At 33.5% G+C, this 19,855-nt stretch overlaps 2 pseudogenes; both read right to left on the reverse strand.

The window, feature by feature from the left end:
- Positions 1–1,451: 1,451 nt before the first annotated feature.
- LOC105307111 lies at positions 1,452–2,192 on the reverse strand (annotated as a pseudogene).
- Positions 2,193–10,432: 8,240 nt separating this feature from the next.
- Positions 10,433–19,855, reverse strand: part of LOC105307112 — a 10,298-nt pseudogene continuing 875 nt past the window's right edge.

Below are 19,855 nucleotides of genomic sequence, written 5' to 3' on the forward strand. Positions count from 1 at the left end.
AGAAGTGGTGGGGAAAAAAGCAGCTCTCATACACGGCTGGTGGGAATGTAAATTGGTAAAGCCATTGTGGCAAACATATGGTGATTCCTCAAAAAATTAAGAATAGAAATACCATATGATCCAGCAATCCTTCTTCTGGGTATCTACCCCCCAAATTTAAAACAATTAATTTTTTGTTCATTAATATTGTACCCTGTAACTTTGTTGATTTGTTTATTATTTCTAACATTTTTTTGTTGGACTCTTTAAGGTTTTCTATATTGAAGATCATGACACCTGCAAGTAGAAATAATTTTACTTTTCTCTATCAAATATAGATACCTTTTTTTTTTTCTTGCCTAATTTCCCTGGATATGCTTTTGATACTACATAGAATTGGTGAGTGTGCTGTGCCTTGTTTCTGATCTGATGGGATAATATTTAATTTTTCACCATCGAGGATGTTAGCTTTTGTCATAAATGAACTTTATTATGTTGAGGTAGTTTCTTTTTGTTCCCAGGTTTTTTTAGTGTTTTTTAAAATTTTAAAATTTTTATTTTTTTCAATTATAATTGACATACAGTATTATATTAGTTTCAGGTGTACAACACAGTGATTAGACATTTATATAACTTACAAGTTGATCTCCCCAATAAATCCAGGACCCATCTGACATGATACATAGTTATTACAATATTATTGACTACATTCCTTATGTTATACTCTACATTCCCATGACTATTTTGTAACTACTAATTTGTACTTCTTAATCCTTTCCCCTTTTTCACCTAACCCCTTAATCCCTCTCCCATCTGGCAACCATAAAGATGCTCTCTGTATCTATGAGTTTGTTTCTGTTGTTTGTTTCTTTATCCTGTTCTCTAGATTCCACATATGACATTTGTCTTTCTCTGTCTGACTTATTACATTCAGCATTGTACTCTCTAGATCCATCCATGTTGTTACAGAGGGTATGATTTCATTATTTTTTTTATGGTTGACTAATATTCCATTGTATATATGAACCACAAATTCTTTATCCATTCATCTACCGATGGGCAACCAGGATGCCTCCATATCTTCGCTATTGTAACAATGCTGCAATGAATGTATGGATTCAAAGTTGTCTTTTGGGTTTCAACAGATAAATACCCAGAAGTGAGATAACTGCATCTTTCCTTGTCTCTTGTTATAGCCTTTGTTTTAAAGTCTATTTTGTCTGGCATAAGTATTGCTACCCAACCTTTTTGTTTGTTTCCATTTTCATGAACTATCCTTTTTCTTCTCTTTACTTTTAGTATGTGTGTGTCTTTCGATCTGAAGTGAGTCTCTTGTAGGTAGCATATGTAAGAGTCTTGTTTTCTCATCCATTCTTTTATCCTATCTTTTGATTGGACTATTTAACTCTTTTACATTTAAGTAATAGTCACTAGATATGTAGTTATTGCCATGTTATTATTCATATTTTTTGTTTGAGTTTAAATGCATTTTATTTTTAGACAACCTACATGACATGTTATTCTTAAAAACAATGCCTCCGCTCCAAATAAACCAAGGTCAAAATAAAAGAAGAGCTCAAGATGACATCAGTCCTATTTATCCTAGTCCTGGTGTGTGAATGAAAAGCAGCAGCCAGTAATGACAGCAGGTGATAGATCCAAATTGCCAAATTTGTTAACATTTCTCCATTTCTAAACTATCCTTAAAGAAAATCATATATGGGGTCATGCTAGCCTCACGGTAGTCCAGAAGAGCAACCATGCCATCTAGATTCATGTTTTTACCAATAAAGAACTGGTAGTTTTTTGAAATTAGCAGGAATATGCTTGATTTGTTCTGCAACCCCTGTCATAAAAGGTTTTATTCTCTGATCTCTGTTCTTCAAGTTTCCCTTTGATTGATTTCATCTATCTTTGATGTATTCCTTGTAGGCTTCTTTTGTGAAGCTGGTGTCTTGAAAGTGATGGTTCATGACAATATCAACACCAGTGATTACAGTGCTTTTGGTTCTTTCGCCATCAGGGCCTTCAGTGAAGGCATTTCCACTGAGAGCGAGTCATCAACATTACCCTCTGTTCTACTGACATCTTCCCTTCCACCACCAGGCACAGCTCCTCTGTGATTTTCCAGATCACGTAGATTTCAGAGAACATCTCATCATGGCTGATGAGGTCCCAGTAAATGATCATCATGGCAGCTGGAAGGAGATGACAGCGGCATTGGCTTAGCAAGAGTGGGAGTTAAGGGGGAGGGGTGAGTAGGTAGAAAAAAGTCGTATTTTTTATCTTTTATCTTTTTTCTTCTTCTTAAAAACATCCATCTAACATTTCCTGTGATACTGGCTTGGTGATGATGAACTCCTTTAGCTTTTTCTTTTTTGGGGAAGCTCTTTATCTGTCCTTCAATTCTGAATGATAGCTTTGCTGGATAGAGTAATCTTGGCTGTAGGTCCTTGCTTTTCATCACTTTGAATATTTTGTGCTAATTCCTTCTGGCTTGCAAAATTTCTGTTGAGAAATCAGCTGACCATCTTATAGGAGGTCTCTTACAGATAACTAACTGCTTTTCTCTTGACGCTTTTAAGATTCTCTCTTTGACTTTAATCTTTGGCATTTTAATTATAATACATCTTGGTGTGGGTCATTTTGGGTTCATCTTTTTTGGGAATCTCTGTGCTTCCTGGTCTTGTATATTTATTTATTTTTCACCAGATTAGAGAAGTTTTCCCTCATTATTTTTTCAAATAGGTTTTCAATTTCTTGCTCTCTCTCTTCTTCTGGTATCCTTATGATGCTGTTAGTATGCTCGAAGTTGTCCCAGAGGCTTCTTAAACTATCCTAATTTTTTGTGTATTCTTTTTTGTTATTATTGTTGCTGTTCTGATTGGGAGAATGGCTCAACAAAGGAAAGATGTCCTCTGCCAGCACTTCTGTCTGGGAGAGAGCTGCCCCTCCAGCACTCGCCCTGAAGCGAGACAGTTCAGTTTCTCCCTGTATGTCCCTGACACCTTTAGAGCAGCTGCTCAGACACTGGAGCCCAGGGCGAGTAGGTTCATCACTGAATAAGTCTGCATGCAGGCTCCTTAAGAGGAACATCTACAACTCCCTCATCCCTTCATCTCACTCAGCCATAATCTCCATTGGTTTTCATAGCCAGAAGTTGTGGTAATTTCTCTTCTCGGCATTGGATCCCACAGCCGGGGAGCCTGATGTGCAGCCAGGATTCCTTACTCTTTCGAAGAGACCTCTGCAGCCAAGATCTTTCTTTCAATTCTCCAATCCCACATGTAGGTGTGGGACCAGCTTATTTCAAGTCTCCACCCCTCCTACTAGTCTTGAGATGGTCTCTTCTGTGTGTCCTCAGTTGTAGGACTTCTGTTCAGCTAGACTTCAGGTGACTTTCAATGATGGCTATTCTGTAGTTTAGTTGTAATTGTGATGTTGTCGTAAGAAGATGCATACACAGCATTTATGTACTCTGCCATCTTGGCCAGAACCCTTCGGCACTTTTTTTTTTAATCAGAAATGTTGTTAAATCTACTCAAATGCTTTTTTTTTTTTGCATTAATTGAGATAATCATGTGTTTTTTAAATTTCGTTATTTTATTTTATTGTTATTTTTGTTTTCAGTTAAAGTTGACATACACTATTATTTTAATTTTATGTGTTCAATGTAGTGATTAAACATTTATATAACTTACAAAGTGATCACCCCTGTAAATTTAGTATGCGTCTACTCCATACATAGTTATTAGAATATTACTGACTATATTCTCTATGATGTACTTTACATTCCTGTGACTATTTTTACAACTGGCTATTTGTACTTCTTAACCCCTTTCACTTTTTAACCCATGGTCCCAACCCCTTCCTATCTGGTGATTGTCATTGTATTCTCTGTATCTATGAGTTTGTTTCTGTTTTATTTCTTCTTTAGATTCCATTTATAAGTGAAATCATATATTTGTCTTTCTCTTTCTGACTTATTTCACTTAGCATAATACTCTCAAGATCCACTCGCGTTGTTGCACATGGTAAGATTTTGTTATTTTTTAAGCCAAGTGATATTCCATTGTGTGTATATAATCTTTATCTATTTATCTATTGATGAACACCCAAGGTGCTTTCATATCTAGGATATTGTAAATAATTCTTCAATAAATATAGGGTTGCACATATCTTTTGAAATTAGTGTTTTGGATTTTTTTGGATGAATATCTAGAAGTGAAAATTCTAGGTCATATGGTATTTTTATTTTTGACAAACTCCATACTATTTTTCACATTGGTGCACCAATTTACGAGTCCACCAACAGTGTATGAGGGTTCCATTTATTTCATATTATTGCCAGCACTTGTTGGTTGCTTTATTGATGGCAGCCATTCTGACAGGTGTGAAGTGATATCTCATTGTGGTTTTAATTTACATTTCTCTGATGATTAGTGATGTTGAGAAACTTTTCATGCATTTGTTGGCCATCTGTGTGTCCTAATTGTAGAAATGTCTCTTCAGTTCCTCTGCTAATTTTTTTATCAGAATTTTTTTGGTTATTGAGACAACTTTTTTATGTGTTTTGTATATCAATCTCTTATTGGATATGTCATTTGTGAATGTATCTCCCATTCAGTAGGTTGTTATTTCATTTTGATGATTTCTTTCACTGGACAGGAACTTTATAGTTTGATGAAGTCTTATTTGTTTATTTTTGCTTTTTTTTCCTTTTTTGCTTGAGGGAACATATCCAAAGAGATATTACTAAGAGCGATACTTAGTTTACTACTTATAAATAGTTTACTACTTATGTTTCTTCTAGGAGTTTTATAGATTCAGGTCTTAAATTTGAGTCTTTGAGTTTATTTTATATATGGTGTAAGAAAGTGATACATTTCCCAGCACCACTTGTTGAAGATATTGTCTTTACTCCATTGCATATGCTTGTCTTTTTGGTCATAGTTTAATTAACCATATTAGCAAGGGTTTAATTTTGGACTTTCAATTTTATGCCACTGATTTATATCTGTTTTTGTGCCAGTGCCATACTGTTTTGATCATTATAGCTTTGTAGTATAATTTTAAATCAGGGTGCATTATATCTCTAACTTTTTTCTACTTTCTTAAGATTGTTTTGGCTATTCATGGGTTTTTGTTATTCCATATGAATTTTAGGATTATTCTAGTCCTGAGAAGATCTCCATTGGTATTTTAATAGAGACTGCATTAAATCTGTATGTTGCTTTAGGAAGTACATTTTGATAACATTGATGTCATTCTGATAACATTAATCCCTCCAATCCATGAGCATGGTATATCCTTCAATTTCTTTGTGCCCTCTTCAATTTATTTCTTCAGTGTGTTATAGTTTTCAGAGTACAGGTTTTTGACTTTATCGATTAAATATATTCCAAAGTATCTTAATCTTTTTGATACAATTTTAAGTAGAATATTTAACTTATTTCTCCTTTTTGATAATTTGTTATTAGTGTATAAAAAGAAGGTTGATTTCTCTATATTAATTTTGTATTCTCTTATTTTAGTAACTTCATTTTTTAATCCTATCAATTTTGGTGGATTCTTTAGGATTTTCTATATATAGTTTTATGTCATCTGCAAATAGTGACAATTTTATGTCTTCTTTTATAATTTGGATGCCTATTCTTTTTCTTGTCTGATTGCTATGGCTAGGACTTGCAATATTATATTAAATAATAGTGGTGAGAGTGAGCATTCTTGTCTTGTTCCTGATTTTTGAGTATGATGTTAGTTGCCGGCTTGTCATATATAGTCTTTATCATTTTCAGTTAAGTTACTTTTATAACCACTTTGTTGAGAGTTATTATCATAAATGGATGCTGCATGTTTTCAAATGATTTTTCTGCACCTATTGAGGTGATCATATGATTTTTATCCTTGGTTTTGTTGTTGTGGTAAATCACCATTTTTTGCAAATATTGAACCATCCTTGTATCCTTGGTATAAATCCCACTTAATCATGGTGTATAATCATATAAATGTATTCTTGAATTTGGTTTGCTAGGATTTCGTTGATAATATTTGCATCTATACTCATCAGGAATATTGGCTTGTAGTTTTCTTTTTTTGTAGTATATTTCTTTGGTTTTGGTATCAGGGTAATGTTGGCCACATAGAATGTTTGGAAGTCTTAAATTACTCTTCAATTTTTTAAAATATTTGGAGAAGGACATGTATTAATTTTCCTTTGAATGTTTGATAGACTTCACCTGTGAAGCCATCTGGTCCTGTACTTTGTTTTTTTGAGAGTTTTTTGATTACAGCTTTATTTTCAATGCTTGAAATTGGTTTGTTCACATTTTCTGCTCCTTTTGGGTTTAGTCTTAAAAGGTTGCATATCTTTAGAAATGAATCTATTTATTCTAGAATGCCCAATTTGTTGGTTAATTTTTGTTTATAGTATTCTTTAATAATCCTTTTATTTCTGTGGTGTCAGTTGTATCCTTTCCTGTTTCATTTCTAATTTTATTTATTTGGGCCCTCTCTCTTTTATTCTTGATGAGTCTGACTACAGATCGGTCAATTTTATCTTTTCATAGAACCAGCTCTTAGCTTCAATGATCTTTTCCATTTTTATTTTTTAGCCTCTATTCTATTTCTGCTCGAATTTTTATTATTTTCTTTCTACTACTTACTTAGAGATTTTATGTTCTTTTTCTAGGTATAAAGTCAGATTGCTTATTTGGGATGTTTTACGCTCTTTAGTTAGGCCTGTATAGCTATGAAATTTCCTCTTAGAACTTCATTTGCTATATTCCATACATTTTGGAAGTTTGGGTTTTCATTTTTGTCTTAAGGTAGTTTTTGAATTTCTGTTTGATTTTTTGTTTGGCCTACTGGTTGTTGGGTAGCATGTTGTTTAATCTCCATATATTTGTGGGTTTTTAAATTTTCTTCCTCACTTGCTAATTTCATGCCATTGTGGTAAGAAAATATACTTGATATAATTTTAATTTTCTTGAATTTATTGAAGCTTTTTTTGTGGCCTAACATTTGATCTATCCTGAGAAATGTTTTATATTCACTTGAGAAAAACATGTAATCTGCTGTTTTGAGATGAAATTATCTAAAAATGTCTATTAAATTGATCTCCTCTAATATGACAGATCAAGGCATTATTTCTTTATTAATTCTTTGTCTGGATGATCTATCTATTGAGGTTAGTCATGTATTAGAGTTCCCAACTATTATTGTATCACTGTTATTTTCTGCATTTATATAAATTAATATATAATATATATAATGTTATACATATAATATTATAATGTTATATATATAAAAATAAAATATTTGTGCTTCTATGTTGGATGAGTATATATTTCCAACTGTTATATCTTTTTCTTGGTCTGACCCCTTTATTATTATGTAATATCCTTTTTGTCTCTTTTTTTCATTCTTTGTTTTAAAGTCTATTTTTTATGATATGAGCATTGCTATCCCAGCTTTCTTTTCATTTCTGTTTGTACCTTCACTTTCAGTCTGTGTGTGTGTGTTTCTTTTAATCTAAAGCGAATCTATTGTTGGCAGTATATACATGGCTGTTTTATTTTATCCAATTTGTCATCTTGTGTCTTTTGATTGGCTTATTTAATTAATTTATATTTAAAGTAATCATTCAGATGTGATACTTATTGCTATTTTGTCAATTGTTTTTTGGTTGTTTTTGTTTTTCTTCTCTGTTTCTTTCTTCTTTTCTTGAACTTGGTCCTTTTGATTTGCTGATTTTCTTTAGTGCTTTGTTTGGGTTTCTTTCTCTTTTTTGTGTATTTTTTTAGGATTTTGGTTCATGGTTACCATGATGTTCCCATATATCCATCTATATCTATAGTAGTTAATTTTAAGGTGATATGTGTTTTAAGTTCAAACACATGCTTAAAGCCCTACATTTTTACTCCCCCTCCATGCTTTATGTTTTGAATGCCATGTCTTATATCTTTTTGTTTTGTGTATATCTTCACTATTTCTTGTAGTTATAGTTAATTTTGCTACTTTTGTCTTTTAACTTTCAGAAATGATTTTTAAGCAGTTGACTCACTATGTTTTATTATATATGTGTGTGTATGTGTGTGTGTGTGTGTGTGTGTGTGTGTGCCTTTAACTGTGAAAACTGCAGGTTTTTTTAATTTCTGATTATGGCATAAAAAAAGACAGTTTAATATTTCTTGTACAGCTGGTTTAGTGGTGTTGAACTCCTTTAGTTTTTGCTTGTCTGGGAAATGATTTCTCTTTCAATTCAGAGTGATAACCTTGCTAGGTATAGTATTCTAGGTTGTAGATTCCTTTCTTTCAGCAGTTTAAATATTTTCTACCTCTCAGTTCTGGCCTGTAATGTTGCTGCTGAGAAATCAACTAATAACTTTATGGAATTTTTTGTGTGTATGACTTGTTTTTTTCTTCTTGCTGCCTTCAAAATCGCCTGTTTATTCTCAATTTTGCCATTCGAATTACAATATGTCTTGGTTTTTGTCTCTTGGGTTCATCTTATTTAGAACTCTCTGTGCTTCCTGTATCTGGATTTCATTTTCCTTCCCCAGATTAGGAAAATTTTGTCATTATTTCTTTAAATAAGCTTTCTGCTCCTTTCTATCTCTTCTCCTTTTGGAATCCCTATAATGAGAATGTTACAGTGCTGTCTTTATTCCAGTGGTCCATTATACATCTTCATATTTTAAATTATTTTTTTCTCTTTGTTGTTCTGATTGGTTGATTTCCACTATTCTGTCTTCCAGGTCACTAATCCATTCTGGATTTAACTAATCTGATATTGATTCCTTCAAATGTATTTTTTACTTCAGTTATTGTTATTCAGTTATTCTTCATCTCTGATTGTTTTTTTATTATATTTTCTCTCTTTTTTGCTTTATTTATTTATTTATTTATTCACTCTTGAAGTACAGAATTTTATTTAGCAACAGTTTAAAGTAGGACAAACCTCTGTCAAGAAAGACCAGGTAGAAAAAGGTTCCTAATAAAATGGAATTTTAAGGCGACAAAAGTTTGAAAGACTACAAAATAGAGATAACACCACAGTTATTTGAACACTAGTTAGTTACTTGCATTTTAGGCATTGTTGGTCACAAGATCTGGGTTTCCCTCTGAATTCTACACAGAGCATGCACTACACAACAGTTTATCATAAAATGCCTGCTTTCTACACACATTTTTGGACAAGCTATCACCAGAAACAAGTCAATATGAATACATCAAGTGCTGAATAATCTCAGTAGTGTGTGACACACATTTTGCAAAATTCTACCAAACAAAAGAACCGAATGGGCTGTGGGCAAAACAAATGAAAGAGTGTTAAAGTATAAAATATTTTAAATATTAATAATTAATTCAGACATGGTATTGTATTTTCTGCAAAAGAAAATTAACTTTTAGTAACACTCTAACAAATTTTATCTCCAAAGAGATTAGTGCACTGGCAAAGTATTCTGATGAAAGTGGAGGGCTGTAGACAGCAGTTACCCAAAACACCCTGCCTTGCAGTTCCCAAGGTAGTGATGGTCTTCACTGATCACTTTCTTTGCCAGAGATCCAGAAATAATTTGCAGCATGATCACCTGCCTGTGGAACTTCCACTCTAAGCAGCAAACTTTAAAGTGCCAAAGAGGAGTTTCCAGTGGGAAAAGGGAGCAGAAAAGAGAAATATGTTAAATGTAAACTTAAAAGACAGTAAAACATAACACAACCCCCATTCAAATCCCAGAGATGTGAGCAAGTCCCCAAAAGTAGTTGTTAGTTTTAAAACTGGACACATATCATTTCCCAAAATACACAATACATAGAAATTTCAGGGATAATTAGAAAAAACATCACAGAATTGCACAATGAAAATCAAGCTATTTAACTCAAACATCTCAGAGCTGAAACATACCCTCTATTCATTCAGGCAACACTGCCTCTTGCTTCTTAGCAGAGGTGCAATTTGTCAAGGACACCAAATGGCTTTACAGAGCAACATTTTAAACTTTCCTTCTGGGCCAAGGTTAGCTCTATAAAGATTCAAGCAGCCCTGCAAGGCCTTTGAACAGCAGGTTCCAAAGTGTCCAGGGTCTGGCCTTTCCTTCCCAGCATAAGGTCAGACACACAAAATCTCCTGTCAGGTTATAATTTATATTTTGAAGTATAGAGGCATATTTGAAATACTCTTAAGGCATTTATTAAAACAGTCAGTCCCAAGATTTCATATTAGCTTAAAATTCAAATCAGTCTTTACATTTCTCTACTGAGTCTCCACCTCAGCATATCACGTAAAAACACCTTCTCCAGTAATCAGTGTTACCAGTATGCATTCAGTGAGCCTCATGGTCAGCCTCTTTGTTCCTAAGGTGAACCAATTAGATGTTAATACTGCTGTGCTACAAGGTAAAAGCTCTTAACTCAAACTTATTAGAAAAGAAGTGAATTTTCTGCAAAGTGCACTTTAAGAAGAGGTACTTTTTGCTTATGAAAAGAAACCAGTGAGTCCTCTAAGAATAATAAAAGGGAGTATTTTACAGTTAAGCACATGATTTTGAGTGAAGAATTTATATGTTGCTCTGCTGGTCCAAGCTGTTAATACTCTTCTTGTTCTTCCTGTAGGCCCCCTTCTTTAGGTATCACAAAGCCTTAATCTGTGGCATAGAGAATGTTCACAATCCTCTGCAATACAGGGTTGTTTTTCCTCTTATTCTCCTGGAAAATCAATTCAATGTTTCTTAGTTTCCGAAGTAGAAATCTCTCTTTCTCCAGATCTTCAAAGGTAAGTTTAAACTGTATCAGTTTGGCTGCTTTCTCATCTCTGTTGCCCACACCAGGATTCTTTCACACCACACCCAGGCCAGCATTAGGGGATGCAGTAGTTCTCTCTGTTGCAATGGGCCTCTGTGGAGTCACACTGCTAGAACTGAGAAGTTTTTTTCAGTTTGTTCAAAGCTAGAGCAACAAGGGAGGAAGTCACTGAACTTCCTTGATCTTGTCTGGTAGCTTTAGGGTCACAGTCTTTTCCATTATAGTTTGCACTAAAAAAAAATTTTGAACCACTGAATGAATTCAAATTGTCCTGAAACTTTCCTTTTACTAATTTGTCCACAGTAATTATTTTGTGAACACGGATCCTCTCAGAACCTACTTGTAGTATTTTGAAATTCTGGTTGTATTAGTATTCTAGCTTAGCTTGGAATTTCACTTTCTTCAAGGCAATGAAGCAAGGGTGCAGCATGTCCTCAAAATGACAATAGGCAGCCCTTGAGCACAACTGTTCGGTCTTTGTCAAATTCGACCACAGAGACTCATTGTTCCATGCCAACATGTCATGTTAACTTAGGTTATCACTGGTGACTAACACTGAGCCATCTTTGGCTCTCAGCAAACTGTGTCTGTTGGCAGCGCCTGGGTTCGGTTCTGTCTTCCACTTATTCAAACCACCTGACTGGGCCTACCCACGGGATGACCTCACACATACCCCCATTAATGCTGATGTAAAAAAAAAGTTATTTTTAAATTTTAGTTACATACAATATTATATTAGTTTCAAGTGTACAACATGGCAATTAGACATTTACATATCTTATGATGTGATCACCCCAAAAAATCCAGTACCAATTTGACACCATGCATAGTTATTACAATATTGTTGACTATATTCCTTATGTTATACTTTACACCTCCACGACTATTTTGTAGCTACCAATTTGTACTTCTTAATCCCTTCCTTCTTTTCACCTGCTCTTATCTGATAACCATCAAAATGTTCTCTGCATCTATGGATTTGTTTCTGTTGTTTATTGGCTTATTATTCTTTTCTTTAAGTTTATTGGGGAAACATTGGTTAATACAATTATATAAATTTCAGGTGTACATTATCACTTGACATCTATATATTCTACTGTGTGATTATCACCCAGAGTCCAGTTTCCTTCATATACCTATTACCCTTTACACACTTCACCCTCCCCCAACACCTTATATTTGACCTCCTTTACCCTGTCTACCTCTTCCCTCCTCCCCCAGGCACTACGCTCTGGTAACCACTAGTCCATTGTCCACGTTCATGAATCTCTGTTTGTCCTATTCATTTGTTGCTTTTAGGTTTATATCCCACATTTAAGTGATATCATGTGATTTTCAACTTTTTCAGTCTGGCTTACTTCACTTAGCATGATTATCTTGAAGTTCATCCATGTTGTTGGAAATGGCAGTATTTCATCTCTTTTTATGGGTGAGCAATATTCCATTATATATATATATATATATATATATATATATATATATATATATATATATATATATCTCAAAGCTTCTGTAGCCAATCATCTATTGTAGAAACTTTGGTTTCTGCCATGTCCTGGCCACTGTGAATAGTGCTGCTATGAACATCGGTGTGCAAATATCTTTTTGGATATGGGTTTTCAAAGCTTTGGGATAAATATCCAGTAGAGGGATTGCTGGATCACATGGTAGATCAATTTTTAGTTTTTTGAGGAGCCTCCATACTGTTTTCCATAGTGGCTATACCAGTTTGCAGTCCCACCAGCAGTGTATGAGGGATCCTTTTCCTCTGCATCCTCTCTGACATTTCTTATTACTTGTTTTGTTGATTATAGCCATTCTAACAGGTGTGAGATGGCATCTCATTGTGGTTTTGATTTGCATTTCCCTAATAGCTAGGGATGTTGAACATTTTTTCATATATTTGTTGTCCATTTTATGTCCTCTAAGGAGAAGTGTCTGTTCAGGCCCTCTGTTCATTTTTTTTTTTTTTTTGAGTGGATCGTTTTTTTTATTGTTGTTATTGAGTTGTATGAGTTCTTTGTATACTTTAGATATTAGGCCCTTATCGGAGACATTGCTTGTAAATATATTTTCCCATTGAGATGGTTGTCTCTTTACCTTGTTGACAATTTCTTTTGCTGAACAGAAGCTTTTTAGTTTGACGCACTCTCGTTCATTTATTTTAGCTTTTACTTCCCTTCCTTTTGAGGTCAAATTCGTAAAATCCTCTTTAAGTCCAAGGTCCTTCAGGTTAGTTCTTATGTTTTCTTCTATGCATTTTATTGATTCCAGTCTTATATTCAAGTCCTTAATCCATTTTCAGTTAATTTTGGTGTGTGGTGATAGACAAAAGTTTAGTTTCATTCTTTTGCAGGTGGCCTTCCAGTTTTCCCAGCACCATTTATTGAAGAGGCTTTCCTTTCTCCACTGTATGTTTTTGGCTTTTTTGTTGAAAATTACTAGCCCATATAAATATGGGTTTACTTCTGGACTCTCGATTCTGTTCCACTGGTCCGTGTGTCTTTTTTTCTGCCAATACCAAATACCATGCCATTTTGATTAATGTCACTTTGTAGTATAATTTGAAGGTGGGCAGAGTGATGCCTCCAGGCTCATTCTTTTTTCTTAGTATGGCTTTGGCAATTCAGGGTCTTTTGCGCTTCCATACAAATCTGATGATTTTTTCTTCTAATTCTTTAAAAAACGCTGATGGGATTTTGATGGGGATTGCATTGAATCTGTATAATACTTTAGGTTATAAGGTCATTTTACAATTCAAAAATACGGAATATCTTTCCATTTTTGGTATCTTCTTTGATTTCTTTTAAAAAAGATCTTATAGTTTTCATTATTTAGGTCCTTCACATATTTCGTTAGATTTATTCCTAGGTATTTTATTCTTTTCATTGAAATTGAAAAAAGAATTATTTTTTCCACTTCTTTTTTTGACACTTCATTATTAGAGTATAGGAACGCTATGGATTTTTAAACATTGATTTTGTATCCAGAAACATTACTGTATTTGCTTATTGTTTCTAGTAGTGTTCTTATAGATTCTTTAGGATTTTTTATATAGAGAGTCATGTCATCCACAAATGGTGACAGTTTGACTTTTTTGTTTCCTATTTGGATACCTTTTATATCTTTCTCTTGTCTGATTGCAGTTGCTAGGATCTCCAATGTTATATTGAATAACAGTAGCGATAGCGGGCAGCCTTGTTTCTGATCTTGGAAGGTTTTTAGTTTTTCACTTTTAAGTACAATGTTAGCTGAGGGTTTGTCATATATGGCCTTTATTATGTTAAGGTACTTTCTTCTATACCAATTTTGTTAAGTGTTTTGATCATAAATGGATGCCATTATCTTGTTGAAGGCTTTTAACTGCATCTATTGATATGATCATATGATTCTTATTTTTTAATTTGTTTATGTGGTGTATCACATTAATCGATTTGCGTATGTTGAACCATCCCTGTGCCCTTGAGATGAAGCTCACTTGACCATAGTGTATAATCTTTTTAATATGTTGCTGTATTCAGTTTGCTAGGATCTTACTTGGGATTTTTGCATCTGTGTTCATGAGAGATATTGTTCTGTAGTTTTTGCGTGTGTTATCTTTACCAGGTTTTGGTATCAGAATAATATTGGACTCATAAAAGGAGTTGGGAAGTATTTTCTCTTCTTCGATTTTTGGAAGAGTTTGAGGAGAATAGGTATTAAAGCTACTTTGAATGTTTGGTAGAATTCACTGGTGAAGCCATCTGATCCTGAACTTTTACTTTTTGATAGGTTTTTGATGATTGTTTCAATTTCCATACAGTTGATCGGTCTATTTAGATTTTCCAGATCTTGATTCAGTCTAGGAAGATTGTATTTTTCTAAGTACTGGTCCATTTCTTCTAGGTTATTAAATATGTTATTATATACTTTTTCATAGTATTCTTGCATGATCCTTTGTATTTCTGTGATGTCAGCCATAATTTCTCCCTTTTCATATCTGATTTTTTTTATTTGTGTCCATTCTCCTTTTTCTTTAACGAGTGTATCCAAGAGTTTGTCAGTTTTATTAACCTCCTCAAAGAACCAGCTCCTTTTTGTGTTTATTTTTTCTATTGTTTTTGTTTCATTTTGTTTTCAATTTTATTTATTTATGCTCTAATTTTGATGATTTCTTTCCTTCTGCTAACTTTAGGGGTCACTTGTTCTTTCTTTTTTAGATATATAAGATTAAGCGTTAGATTATTTATTATGGCTCATTCTTGTTTTGGGAGATAGACCTGTAATGATAGGAACTTTCCTCTTATGACCACTTTTGCCATGTCCCAAAAGTTTTGGTATGTCGTACTATCATTATCATTCACTTCTATATATGTCTTGATTTCTATTTTTATGTCTTCCCTGACTCAGTTATTCTTCAGTTGCATGCTGTTTAACTTCCATGTATTTGTGTTTCTTCCTGATTTTTTTTTTTTGCACTTGATCTCTAGTTTCAAAGCATTATGATCAGGGAATATGGTTGATGTGATTTTAACCCCCTTGTATTTGTTGAGGGTATTTCTATGTCCCAGTATGTGGTAGATTCTTGAGAATATTCCATGTGCACTAGAGAAAAATGTATAAGCAGCTGTTTTGTGATGGGAGGCTCTGTAAATGTCAATCACATCCAGTTGGTCCAATGTGTCATTTAAGGATGTTATTTTCTTATTGATTTTCTGTTTCGATGATCTGTCCATATCCGACAATGAAGTATTAGGTTCCCTAATACGATAGTGTTTTGGTCTGTTTCACCCTTTAGTTCTGTTAGTAATCGCTTTATATATTTTGGCGCTCCCTGATTGGGAGCATAGATATTAACAAGTGTTATATCTTCTCGGCGCATGATTCTCTTTATCATAATGAAGTGTCCCTCATTATCTTTCTTTATCTTTTTTATTTTGAAACCTATTTTGTCTGATATTAGCACCGCTATTCTGCTTTTCTCTGAATGCCATTTGCTTGAAATATCACTTTCCACCATTTCACTTTGAGTCTGTATTTGTCTTTGGAGCTTAGTCTCCTGGAGGCAGCATATGGCTGTGTTTTGTTTTTTGACCCATTCTGCAACTCTGTGACTTTTTATTGATGAGTTCAGTCCATTTACATTTAGAATGATTACTGAAATATGAGGTCTTCTTATAGACATTTTATCTTTTGCTTTCTGGTAGCTCAGTGTTTCCATTGCTTCCTTGTCTTTGTGTTTCTGTTTTCTTTATTTTGGTTATCTTTTGTGGGTTTTCCCTCTGGTTCTTCTTGTTTTATGTTATATACTTCAGTACTGAATCTTTGGTGTGTGGTTACCATTACGAATATATAAAGGATAGTTATATATATACAGTCATCCATTTTCTTCTGTGTGTGCCTTATCTCCATTCCTCCATTCAGTCATCCTTTTAAATTCAAAGAAGCCAAGTCATTCCTCCTTTCAGTCATTGTTATCTCAGTTTGTCGCTATGTGTGGTGAACATTCATTACTATCTTGCTATAGCAATTCTCTTATTATTATTTAAGCTTATAATCTTCTATTCTTAGTTAGGGTTGCACTCTTCTGTTTCTATTTGCTTGATAATCATTTTACTCCTAATTATGATTTTTTGTTGTTGTTTATTTGTTTTGTTTTGTTATTTTGTTTTAGGTGAGCTGACTCTTTTCAGTATTTCCTGTAGGCTTCATCGTGGAGAATTCCCTTGATTTTTATGTCTGGAAAGGTCTTAATTTCTCCTTCATATCTAAAAAAGAGCTTAGCTGGATACATTATTCTAGGCTGGTAATTACTTTCACTTAATTGTTTAAATATTTGATTCTATTTCTTTCTGGCTTGTAAGCTTTGCCCTGAGAAGTCAGAGGATAATGGGTTTTCCTTTATAAGTTACTGTCTTCTGTTCCCTGGCTGCCCTGAGAATTCTGTCTGTGTCATTGATTTTTGATTACTTTAATACAATGTGTCTTGGTGAAGGCCCTTTTGGGTGGAGATAATTGGGTGTTCTCTTGACTTTTTGAATTCCAAGCCCCAGCTCATTCTTTAGATTTGGGAAATTCTTATCCACTCTTTGTCTGAAAATGCTTTCTAGCCCCTGTTCCTTTTCCTTGCCTTCGGTAATGCCCATTATTCTTATGTTTCCTCTCCTGACGGTATCAGCTAGTTCTTGTATTTCTCTTTCATTATTTTTCATTGTGTGTTTTCTCTCTTCTTCATTCTGATTTATTTCTAGATTTCTGTCTTCGATATCACTGATCCTTTACTCCATTTGTTTGACTCTATTTCCTAAGCTTGCTATTTCATTTTTCAACTCTTGCAGTATGTTCTTCATCTCCAGAAGTTCTATTTGGTTCTTTCTGAGAGTTTTAGTCTCCTTGCTCTGCTCATCTAGTTTTTTTCAATTCCTGAAATTGTTGATTTCAGTTATTTTGGATCTGATTGAGTTTTTTCAGAAGTACCATCCTGAATTCTCTGTTATTTAAGTCTCATATTTCTATGTCTGTATGCTTATTTTCTGGAGATTTTTCTCTTTCCTTCTGAGATATCTTGTCACCTTGGTTGCTCATGGTGTTTAATGGACTATTTCTCCTCCTGGGCATTAATGGAATTGTATTCTGTTGTTCCTCCAGAAAGAAGATTTATTATATAAAGGTCTCTCTTTAGCCGCTGCAAAGAAGTTGCTTTTTTATTGGTTTCTAGTAGGTGGTGTCTAAGCCTCTTGGATCCCTGCTTTATATAAAGCTTAAATGTCTTTTTTATTTTCTTGTAGATATTTAATCATGCTCGCTACTCTCAGTTTTAGTCACTTGTCTTTGTCTGATGTATTGCACTTAGCTTAACACCCTCTAGTTCCATCTATGTTGTCATAAATGGCAAGATTTCATTCATTTTTATAGCTGAGTAATATTCCATTGTATATATGTACCACAACTTCTTTGTCCATTTATCTATCGATGAACACTTAAATTGCTTCCATATCTTGGCTATTATAAATAATGCTGCAATGAACTAGGGGTGCATATGGCTTATCAAATTAGTGTTTTTGAATTCTTGAGATAAATTCCCAGAAATGGAATTTCTGGGTCATATAGTAATTCTCTTTTTAATTATTTGAAGAATGTCCATACTGTTTTTCATAGTGGCTGCACCAAATTGCAATCCCACCAACAGTGCAAGAAGGTTCCTTTTTCTCCACATCCTCACCACACTTGTTTTTTGATTTGTTGATGATATCTATTCTGACAATCATGAGGTGATATCTCATTGTGGTTTTAATTTGCATTTCCCTGATGGTTAATGATGTTGAGCACCTTTTTATATGACTATTGGTCATCTGTGTGTCCTCTTTGGAGAAATGTCTATTTAGGTCCTCTGACCTTTTATTAAAAATTGTGTTTTTTGTGGTTAAGTTATATAAATTCTATATATACTTAGCATTTTAACCCCCTATCAGATGTATCATTAGTGAATATTTTTATCCACCAGGTAGATTGTCTTTTCACTTTGTTGATGGTTTCCTTCGCTGTGCAAAACTCTTTAATTTGATATAGCCTTATTTGTTTATTTATTCTTTTGTTTTCCTTGCCTGAGGAGACATATCCAAAAAGTATTTCTAAGAACAATGTAAGAGTTTACTCACTAGAACTTCTTCCAGAAGTTTTGTGGTTTTGTGTCTTATATTTAAGTTTTTAATCCATTTTGAGTTTATTCTCATATATAGTATACAAAAAAGATTCAGTTTCATTCAGACACTGTACAATGCCTATACATTTTTCGACACCATTTATTGAAGAGACTGTCTTTGTGTATTCTTGCTTCTTTGTCATAAATTAATTGATCACATAAGCTTGGTTTTATTTCTGGGTTCTTTATTCTGTTTCATTGATCTATATGTCTGTTTTTATGCCACTACCATGTTGTTTTGATGACTATAGCCTTGTAGTGTAGTTGATAATTCTTCCAACTTTGCTCTTTCTCACAATTACTTTGGCTGTTTGGGGTCTTTTATGGTTTTATATAAATTTTAAGATTATTTGTTCTAGTTCTGTGAAAACTCCATTGGTAATTTGATAAGGATTGCACTGAATACATAGAGTGCTTTGTGTATTATGCACATTTTAATCATGTTAATTCTCCCTATCCACAAGCACAGTATAAGTAGGCACTTGTTTTTTCTTCTTTATATTTTCTGCAATGTTTTCTGAGTACAGGTCTTTTACTTTCTTGATGAACTTTATTTCTAGATATTTTATTCTTTTTATTTATTTAATTTTGAATTTTCTTTATTAATTTTTAGAAAATCGAATAATACGTATTTGCTGAAAACTACTAAGACAACACAAAAGTATCTAAGAAAGAAGTGAATGTTTACCCCATCCCAGCCATCTCCTTTCAGCTCTATTCCCCGAAGCTCACTTTTTGCTTTCTCTCTCCCTGTCTCTTACATAGTATTTTTTTAAGTAATATTTTTTATTTGTCAGTTATAGTTGGCATACAATATTATATTATATTCAGGTGTACAACATTGTGATTAAACACCCATATAACTCATGAAGTGATCATCCCAATAAATCTTGTACCCCTCTGACACCATACATAGTTATTAAAATATTATTGGCTATATTCCTTATGCTATACTTCATATTTTCATGAGTATTTTGTAACTACCATTTTGTACTTCTTAATCTTTATGTTCTTTTTCACCTCTCCCACCCCCTCCTATCTAGTAACCCACAAAATGTTCCCTGTATCTATAAATTTGTTTCTTTTTGTTGTTGTTGTTTATTTCATTCTTTTGATTCCACATGTACATGAGTCATATGGAATTTATTTTTCTATGACTTATTCCACTCAGCACAATACACTCTAAGTTCATCATGAAATATCTTTTTTCATCCCTTTACTTTCCTTCTGTGTGTGTCTTTTAATCTAAAGTGAGTCCTTTGCAGGTGGCATATATAAGGGTCTTGTTTTCTTATCCATTGAGCTACCCTGTCTATTTTCTTTCTTTCTTTCTTTCTTTCTTTCTTTCTTTCTTTCTTTCTTTCTTTCTTTCTTTCTTTCTTTCTTTCT

The sequence above is a fragment of the Pteropus vampyrus genome, unplaced genomic scaffold (genome assembly GCF_000151845.1).
Source record: "Pteropus vampyrus isolate Shadow unplaced genomic scaffold, Pvam_2.0 Scaffold477, whole genome shotgun sequence".
NCBI classification, from domain to species: domain Eukaryota; kingdom Metazoa; phylum Chordata; class Mammalia; order Chiroptera; family Pteropodidae; genus Pteropus; species Pteropus vampyrus.